This window comes from Macaca fascicularis, chromosome 4 (genome assembly GCF_037993035.2).
Source record: "Macaca fascicularis isolate 582-1 chromosome 4, T2T-MFA8v1.1".
NCBI lineage: Eukaryota > Metazoa > Chordata > Mammalia > Primates > Cercopithecidae > Macaca > Macaca fascicularis.
In genome coordinates, this window is record NC_088378.1 from 29,235,100 (window position 1) to 29,244,541 (window position 9,442).

The following is a 9,442-nucleotide window of genomic DNA, read 5'->3' on the forward strand; positions in this document are numbered from 1 at the left end:
TGGCCTTGGTGTCCGCTGCTTGGGCATTGCTCCATCAGTGGCAGACACCTTGCTTAGCACATACTGGACACTCAGTTTTATTTTTCTTTGTGAAAAATAAAGCTCTCCTTTCTAAATTTATGAACCTCGTTATTCTTCAGTTGACAATGTAAAACCATGAAACTGGATGAGGTAACCTGGCAAGAGGGTGTGAATGAAGGAGAAAAGACACCCAAGGCCTGAACCCCAACATTTAGACTTTGGGAGATCAAGCTGGAGCAGCCAGTGAGGTAGGAAGAGGATTAGTAGGTAGGATAGTTGTGTCTTGGAAGCCATGTACAAAAATATTTCAAGAAGGAAGGAATACAGTCAACCAAGTCAATGTTATGTCAGATCAGGACCAAGATTTGACTTCCAGACTTAATAAATTCCATATTATTGGTTACCCGGACAAAAGCAGTTTTCAGTGTAGTGGGACAAGCAGAACCTAGTGAGATAATTCTGAAGAGAATGGGAGCAAGTATTACAACACATTGGAGATGGGATTGAGGTGCTGTTAACTAGTGGAGAGATTCTTTAAAAACAGGAGATATTATGTATGTTTATTTACTGATGAAGGGGATCTAGTAGAAAGGGAAACATTGATTATATAAAAGACAAAGGAGAGAAATGTTTGAATGTCAGCCTTGAGTAACGAAAAGTAGTTCCCATCCGGTATACAAGATAAAAGACGGACTTTAGATAGGACTATGGAGAATTCATTCAAATATTAGAGGAGGACAGAGTATATGGTGACTAATCAGTCACAGATGTGGTCATGAGAGGTTGTAGAAGTTATCTTCTGATTGCTTCTATTTTCTCACCAATTTAGGCAGTAAAGTATAGGCTGGGATGTTATAATAACAACCTCCTTATTTCCTGTATCTCAGCAGTTTAACACAGCAACGGTTTATTTCTCTCTCATGCTAAGTGTCCATTGTAGATCAGCTAGAGGATGCTGCTTGCTCTAACCTCATTTAGGGAGCTAGGAGGCTTTCTTTGCTTTCTTTTGCTAAGATTGTAAAAAAAGAAAAGTGGCACTCTGGTTCTTAAAGCCTGTCTCTGGAAGTGATATATGACCTTTCGTCTACATATCATCAGCAAAATAAGTAACATTGTCACATCTAACTTCAAAGGGGGCCTGTGGACTGCAATCTTGCTAGTCCTCTGGGAAGAAAGGAGGCTAGAATATTTATGAACAGAGGAGGCATTTGAGGTTTAAGGAGTGATATAGTTTGGCTCTGTGACCCCACCCAAATATCCTGTCAAACTGTAATCCTCAAAGTTGGAGGAGGGTCCTGGTGGTGCGTCCGGAATTGGTGGGTTCTTGGTCTCGCTGACTTCAAGAATGAAACCACGGACCCTCACGGAGAGTGTTACAGCTGGTAAAGACAGCGCATCTGGAGTTATTCGTTCCTTCTGTCCAGAGTTGTTTGTCCCCCCCGGTGGGTTCGTGGTCTTGCTGGCTTCAGGAGTGAAGCTGCAGACCTTCACAGTGAGTGTTACAGCTCATAACGGCGGACCCAAAGAGTAAGCAGCATCAAGATTTATTGCAAAGAGAAAAAGAACACAGCTTCCACAACCTGGAAAAGGACCCAAGCAGCTTGCCACTGCTAGGTCAGGCAGCCTGCTTTTATTCCCTTATCTAGCCCCGCCCACATCCTGCTGATTGGTCCATTTTACAGAGAGCTGATTGGCCCATTTTACAGAGAGCTGATTGGTCCGCTTTGATAGGGTGCTGATTGGTGCATTTACAATCCTTTAGTTAGATGCAAAAGTTCTCCAAGTCCCTACCAGATTAGCTAGACACAGAGAGCTGATTGGTGCATTTACAAACCTTTAGCTAGACACAGAGTGCTGATTGGTGAATTTACAATCCTTTAGCTAGACACAGAGTGCTGATTGGTGCGTTTACAATCCTTTAGCTAGACGCAAAAGTTCTCCAAGTCCTCACCCGACCCAGAAGCCCAGCCAGCTTTACCTCTCAATGGCACTTGCCATGGGACTTTGCATCACCTAGGCTGGGCACTCTGGTAGCCCAGAGGGAGCTTGTCCCCTGATCAAGCCCAGCAGGCACCAGCTGGCCACAAAGGGTGCAGGGCCCACCGAGCCCGTGCCCACCCAGAACCCACGCTGGCCCGTGAGTGCACGTGCAGCCCCAGCTCCCACCCGCGCCTCTCCCTCCACACCTCCCTCCCAGCAGAGGGAGCCAGCTCCGGCCTCAGCCAGCCCCAGAGAGGGGCCCCCGCAGCATAGTGGTGGGCTGAAGGACGCCTCAAGTGTGGCCAGAACAGACACCGAGGCCGAGGAGGCACTGAGAGTGAGCGAGGGCTGCTAGCATGTTGTCACCTCTCAATCCCCCCTCTAAACGGGACACCCCAACTACTGTTGGGAATTTGGCAGATGACCGCCCTAGCTATTTCCTGCTGGACAGGGGCGATGAAAGGTCCCTGCAGTTGTAGCGTCCTCCAGTTGGGAGCTCTCCAGGCCAGTGAAAGTACCGGTGGGTCGGTCCAGGGGTCCTCGGTAGAAGTTGTTAGTTGAACTCATTTGGGCTTCCATTTATAAGACCATCTGTAGCTTGATGGCCTCGATTCTAGAGGAAACAAATTTAACAAGGAGGTTAAAAATACAGCGTCCAAAGGCAAGCAACAGCAAGATGGCTGCCACAGGACCTAGAAAGGGGAGAAGCCATGTTGCCCAACTCCAGAGGTGGGTATAAGAATTTGAAAGGCGCTGCCTGATTCCAGAAGCCTTTTCCTGTAAATGCCGGGCGGCATCTCATACTATCCCTCACTGGTTAGTGTAAAAACAACACTCTTCCCCTAAGAAGGTTCAGCGTCCTCCTTTCTCAGCAGTGAGGAGGTCTAGGCCTTGGTGGTTTTGGAGAGTCACTGCTGCCAAAGAGTCTATTTGGGATTGTAGAGTAAGGCTAGATTTCTTTATCTCTTGCAAACTGAGAAAGAAAGTGTGTGGTAGTAGGGTAACACTTGTTACACTGTTAACTTTTAGCAAACTTTACTTTTGTTGAAAACCTTGTAAGTTTGGGATTTTAATTATTCTTTGCTATTAATAAGAGCTCGTTCAGTTCATATTAACTTAAAATTGGTATATATGGCTCTTTCCTGATTCTGTAAGTACTTTAAAGTTTGGCTGAGTGCAAACAGCTCGCTCGTTTGAGCAAACTAATTATTAGGCAATTTTCCTAATTCTGCTTCTACAAGAGTGTCCTTATCACTTACTAAATACCCATTGTGTCTTTTTCCTTAATCCCCTGGGAGGAACCATCTATAGTCCTGTCCTGAAGGGAGTTCCTCCTTTGTCCGGTTGGACATTCAGATTTAGATCCCATTAGGAAACCTGCTGGGTTAAGGATTTTTGATAGGAAGGCTACGGGTTGTCAGTGGCCTCAGTGCTTTCAGGCTACGCCCTTGTTTACACTGAAAACAAGGTGGTATTGGAGTGTTTTAAGGTTACAGAGAAGGCCTTCAATTATCAATTATAGGTTTTAACTGTACCCTGGCTTTTAAAGGAATAGGGTACACTGTTTTTTCTTTACTACTTCCATCTCTCTTTCTCTTTGACTTCTTCATTTCTCTCTTTCCAACTCCCTCTTTATCTCTCTCCTCCTCTCTTTTTTACTGACTCCCTCTTTGTCTCTCTTTCTCTCTTTCTGACTCCCTCTTTTTATTTCTCTGTTTCTTCCTCTCTCTCTCTCTTTCTCTGACTTTCCGTCTCATTCCTGTCTGCTGCCTCTGCCAGTTGCTCATGCTGCTGTTCTCCCTTTCTCTTTCCCATTTTGATGGCTTTGGCAGTGTAATACTGCCACCTCCTTGGGTTTTTGCACTGCGTGCAATAATTCCATAATTTCCTTGTAGTAGTTAATGGGGGTTCCCCCAGAAGTTAGGAACTCCTTTTATTTTCATATTGCAGCACGGGCATGTAGGATTAGATAAGCATACTTGCTATTTGTATACACATTTATTCTTTTTCCTTTTCCCAGTTCTAAGGCTCAGGTAAGTGCCACTAGTTCTGCTAACCAGGCACTGGTCCCTGGGGGAAGAGGCTTACTTTCAAGTACAGTTATATCACTAACTATGGCATAACCTGCCCTTCGTATCCCATTCTCCACAAATGAACTTCCATCGGTATATAAGTTAGGGTCAGGATTAGCTAAGGGGACTTCTAAGAGATCATCTTGGGTAGCATAAGTCTGGACTATAATTTGGTGGCAGTCATGCTCGATTGGTTCCCCATCCTCTGGGAGAAAAGTGGCAGGGTTGAGGGCCACATATGTACGCATTTGAAGCACCAGTCTCTCAAGGAGTAGCGCCTGGTATCTAAGTAGGCGGTTGTCTGATAACCATAAACTTCCTTTGGTACCTAGCATGCCATTTACATCATGAGTAGTCCAGACAGAAAGATGCTTTCCTTGTATTGTTTTGATAGCCTGTGACACTAAGACGGCCACCGCTGCAACTACCCATAAACAGTGAGGCCAGCCTTTTGCTACTACCTCAATTTCCTTACTTAGGTATGCCACTGGTTGTGGGGTTGTCCCACGATTCTGAGTAAGGACTCCAAGAGCTATCCTTGCTCTCTCTCTGACTTATAAAGAGAAGTTTTGTCCTGTGGGAAGGCTTAAAGCTGGAGCTTGTACTAGGGCCTGCTTTAAGATTTTGAAGGCTGTTTCTGCCTCTGGTTCCCACTCTACTAGATGAGTATTTGCCCCTGGGTTTCCTTGATTAGAGTATAGAAGGACCTGGCTATCTCACTGTACCTGGGGATCCATAGTTGGCAAAAGCCGGTGATTCTAAGGAACTCCCACAACTGTTTTAATGTCTTAGGGTGAGGACAAGCCAGTACAGGCTGTATTCGTTCCTCGCTGAGGGCCCTGGTCCCTCTGGCTAAGATTAGGTCTAGATATTTAACCTGCTGTAAGCAAAGTTGGGCCTTCGACCTAGATGCCTTGTACCCTTGATTAGCTAGAAAGTTCAAGAGATCTAGAGTAGCCTGCTCGCATGAGGCTTCCAAACCGGTAGCCAAAAGTAAATCATCCACATACTGAAGGACCAGAGTGCCTGGACTTGAGAAGTGGCCTAGATCTTGGGTCAGTGCCTTACCAAACAGGTGAGAGCTATCCCTAAACCCCTGGGGCAAGACCGTCCACATAAGTTGGGATGTGTGGTCTGTGGGATCCTCAAAGGCGAAGAGAAACTGGGAGTCAGAGTGCAGGGGAATACAGAAGAAGGCATCCTTGAGGTCCAGAACAGTGAACCATTCTGCTTCCTCTGGTATTTGAGAGAGCAGGGTATAGGGGATGGGTACAACTGGATATAGAGGAATTACCGTCTCATTGATGAATCTAAGATCTTGCAGTAGACTCCACTGACCATTTGGTTTTTGTACTCCTAGAATTGGGGTGTTGCAGGGAGTGCTGCATTTTCTTACTAAACCTTGAGCTTTTAAATGTTTAACAATATCCTATAAACCTTTATGAACTTCAGGTCTTAAGGGATATTGCCTTTGATAAGGAAAAGTGGTGGGGTCTTTTAGCCTGATTTGGACTGGGTGGGCATTTTTTGCCCTACCAAATTGTCCTTCCAATGCCCAGACTTCAGGGTTGATTCCCTCTGCAAGTAGGGGGACAATGAATGGGTAACTTGTTCCCCATATTCATGTAGATAATAGCTCCAACTTTGGCTAATATGTCTCTCCCTAATAAGGGTATGGGACTTTCAGGCATAACAAGAAAGGCATGTGAAAAGAGTGAAGTCTCCCAATTACAACTGAGGAGGTGGGGGAAATACCAGGTTACAGGCTGTCCCAGGATTCCTCAGATGGCAACAAACCTTGAGGACAGTCGTTTGGGACAAGAGATTAACACTCAGAAGGCTGCACCAGTATCCAGGAGGAAGTCAATTTCCTGGCCCTCAATGGTTAAGCATACCCGTGGCTCAGTGAGGGGGATGACATGAGCTGGCGCTTGCCCCAGGCACCCTCAGTCCTGTTTTTGGATCATCTGTTTGGGGGCTTCTGAACCAGAGAACCTTTGTCCTCTGGAGCAGTGGCACCTTCCAGCGATTGCCTTGGCATAGTGGACATGGATGAGGGGGTGGCTTGTTTCTCATTGGACAATCTTTTTTAAAGTGTCCTAGTAAACCACACTGATAACAACCCCTACCAGGTGATTGGCCTGCTCCATTTTCTGTTCTTTCTGAACTACCAAGGATTTTTTGTCAGAGGGACATGACTAAGGCTGTGGCCTTTCTCTGATCTCGCTTTTAATTTTGGACCTGTTCCTCTTGGTCCCTATTATAGAACACCGAGGTTGCCAGGTTTAATGATGCCTCCAGATTTTGTTCAGGGCCCAGGGCTTGCTTTTGGAGCTTTCTCCTGATATCTTTGGCTGATTGGGTAATAAACTTATCTTTTAGAATCAATTGACCCTTGAGTGATTCGGGTGACAGGGAGTATATTTTCTTAAGGCCTCCCATAGCTGCTCGAGGAAGGCAGAAGGATTTTCTTCCTTTCCCTGAGTTATGGTGGACATCATTGAATAATTCATAGGCTTTTTCCTAATTCTCCTTAGTCCTTCTAGAACATAGGTCAACAGATGTTTATGACTGCAGTCCCCATGATTGGAGTCAAGGCCCCAGTGGGGATCCATACTGGGGATGGCTTCCTGACCGGTGGGGAATTTGTCCCTTTCTTCGGCTGTCATTCTATCATTTACTTGACTAAGATACCAAGTATTTCCAAACTCTCGGGCTGCAGCTAAAGCTGCATTCTTTTCATTAAAGGCCAGGGTTTGATCTAACAGTAGCATGACATCTCTCCAAGCGAGGCTGAAGGTTTGCCCTAGACCCTGTAGGACATCTATGTATGAATCACAATCATCTGAAAACTTCCCCAGGTCTGCCTTGCTCTGCTTTAAATCAGAGAGGGAGAAAGGGACATGTACCTGGGTTGGACTAAATTCCCCTCCCCCTACAGCTTGAAGGGCACATAACGGATAGCCTGGGCAGAGGTTTCGTGGTTCTTTGGAGATTTCTTTGCTTATTTCCTTTGAGGCAGGGGAGATTAGAGGAAGATTATCATTAATAGGAAGGCGAGCTATATGGAGGCTAGGAAAAGGGGGTAAGCTGAGAGGTCCTTCTATGGGATGTAAATTGCAAGCTTTGCATAGTTGTGTATTCTCCTTCAATGAAAAGAAAGCTTGGACATAAGGTATTTCACTCCATTTACCTTCCCTCTTACAGAAAAGGTCAAGCTGCAGGATAGTATTGTAATTTGTACTTCCTTCAGGTGGCCATTTTTCCCCATCAGAGAGAGAATATTGGGGACAGGCCATAGGCAGAAAAAAATGAGCCGCCTCTTTTTCAGGGTTTGCAGGTCAAATTGGTCTTAATGGCTTAGGATGCATTTTAAGGGTGAGCACGTTGATGCTAGAGTGTTTCCCATCTGAAAGACAAAACTTCCCGCGGTTTTGGTTTGTTTTCTTTCTCCCCCTGCCCAAGAACCCACAATGGTCCCTGGACCCTGCTGATCGGAATAGTTGAGCTCATTGATGCAGCAGCAGCAACACTAGTTTTCCTCCCAGACCACAAGGAAGACCAAGGAAAGTCGGATTTAGTGGCCCTTACCGACACAGTCTCGAAAACCTGCACCCTTGCCTGTCCTCCTAGACCACAAGGAGGACCAAGAAAAATCGGATTTAGTGGCCCTTACTGACACATTCTCGAAAACCTGTTAGAGTCCTAAGCATTCTCCTGTTAGTATTGGAACCTTACCCGTGTCCTGTAAAGATGTTAGGCCCCAAAAACGAAGTGGAGGGCCATACCCTGAGGGAGGGAAGGGATCTCCAGAGTTGGAAGAGTGACGCCTTTTGTCCACACTTATAGGAATAGGAAGGATAAAATTTCTGAGGCTTCCCATATTCTAGCTTCAGGAACAGCTTTTGTTAGCCCTGCTTGTCTGAGGAGGGATCCTAAAACTCCAGATAGTCCCCCCTATGACGGGGCTTTGGGAAAAATTATGTCTTTCTGATTGGCGAGCCCGGGTGCCTAAAGAAGGTAGCAAAGTCCTGGAGTTTATACTAGAAATCATTCTTACAGGAGAAACTAGAAAAGCACCAGAGACGGAGTGGTTTTTAGAATCAGGACTAGCCTCAGAGAAGAGAGGTGAGAAGAAGTTTGTCTGGCAGGCATTGGGACCCAGGAGGCAAAGGTCAGGGTAGATAGAATAGAATAGAGCCTCCCTTGGCCAACATGCCTTTGAGAGTTCCGCTCATGGCCGCACGATCAACCAACTTGCTGTCGGGACCCTGGAGTTGAACGGCTTTCCTCTCTGTTGACCCTTGGCTCAGCCCAGAAATACAGGAAAAGCAAAAGCCGGTTCCAGGCAAACCAATGATCCCAACTCCAAAGAGTCGGGAGTTGTTAGAGAGCCCTTTCCCAGAAAGCCCGACACCTGTGTCTTTAGTCCAGTGGCCGCACTAGTCGCTTTTAACTGGCCGACACATGCCCGGTATTTAGCCACCGAATTCTAAGGAAAAATAGGACAGAATAGCAAGCACAAGGAGTCCGATGGTACTCACCGTTTGGCGATAGGCGATAGTCTCACCGCTTGGCAATAGGTGATAGTCCATTCGTGGTCACCAAAATGTGTACAGAATTGGTGGGTTATTGGTCTTGCTGACTTCAAGAATGAAGCCGCAGACCCTCGCGGTGAGTGTTACATTCTTAAAGATGGTGTGACCAGAGTGTGTTCCTTCAGATGTTCAGAAGCGTCCGGAGTTTCTTCCTTCCAGTGGGTTCGTGATCTCTCTGGCTTCAGGAGTAAAGCTGCAGATCTTCTCGGTGAGTGTTACAGCTCTTAAAGGTGGCACATCTGGAGTCATTCGTCCCTCCTGTCCGGAGTTGTTCCTCCCTGCTAGTGGGTTCGTGGTCTCGCTGGTTTCAGGAGTGAAGCTGCAGACCTTTGCAGTGAGTGTTACAGCTCATAAAGGCAGCATGGACCCAAAGAGTGAGCAGCATTGAGAGATTTATTGTGAACAGCAAAGAACAAACCTTCCACAACTTGGAAGGGGACTGCAGCTGCTGGATCAGGCAGCCTACTTTTATTCCCTTATCTGACCCCACCCACATCCTGCTGATTGGTCCATTTTACAGAGAGCTGATTGGTCCATTTTGACAGGGTGCTGATTGGTGCATTTACAGTCCTTTAGCTAGACACAGAGTGCTGATTGGCGCATTTACAACCCTTTAGCTAGACACAAAAGTTCTCCAAGTCCCCACCCAACCCAGAAGCCCAGCTGGCTTCACCTCTCAAGGGCACTTGCCACAGGACTTTGCAGCACCTAGCCCAGGCATTAGGGTAGCCCAGAGGGAGCTTGTCCCCGATCAAGCCCAGCAGGCACCAG

General features: G+C 46.5%; 1 long non-coding RNA gene across 1 annotated transcript; it reads right to left on the bottom strand.

Annotated features, from left to right (window-relative positions):
* Positions 1 to 1,551: 1,551 nt before the first annotated feature.
* Positions 1,552 to 9,114, bottom strand: LOC141410052 (uncharacterized). Its single transcript, XR_012433408.1, has 2 exons — positions 8,618 to 9,114; positions 1,552 to 2,614 (listed from the first exon to the last, which is right to left on the bottom strand). It is a non-coding gene; the product is annotated as an uncharacterized lncRNA (long non-coding RNA).
* Between the last annotated feature and the right edge of the window lie 328 nt (positions 9,115 to 9,442).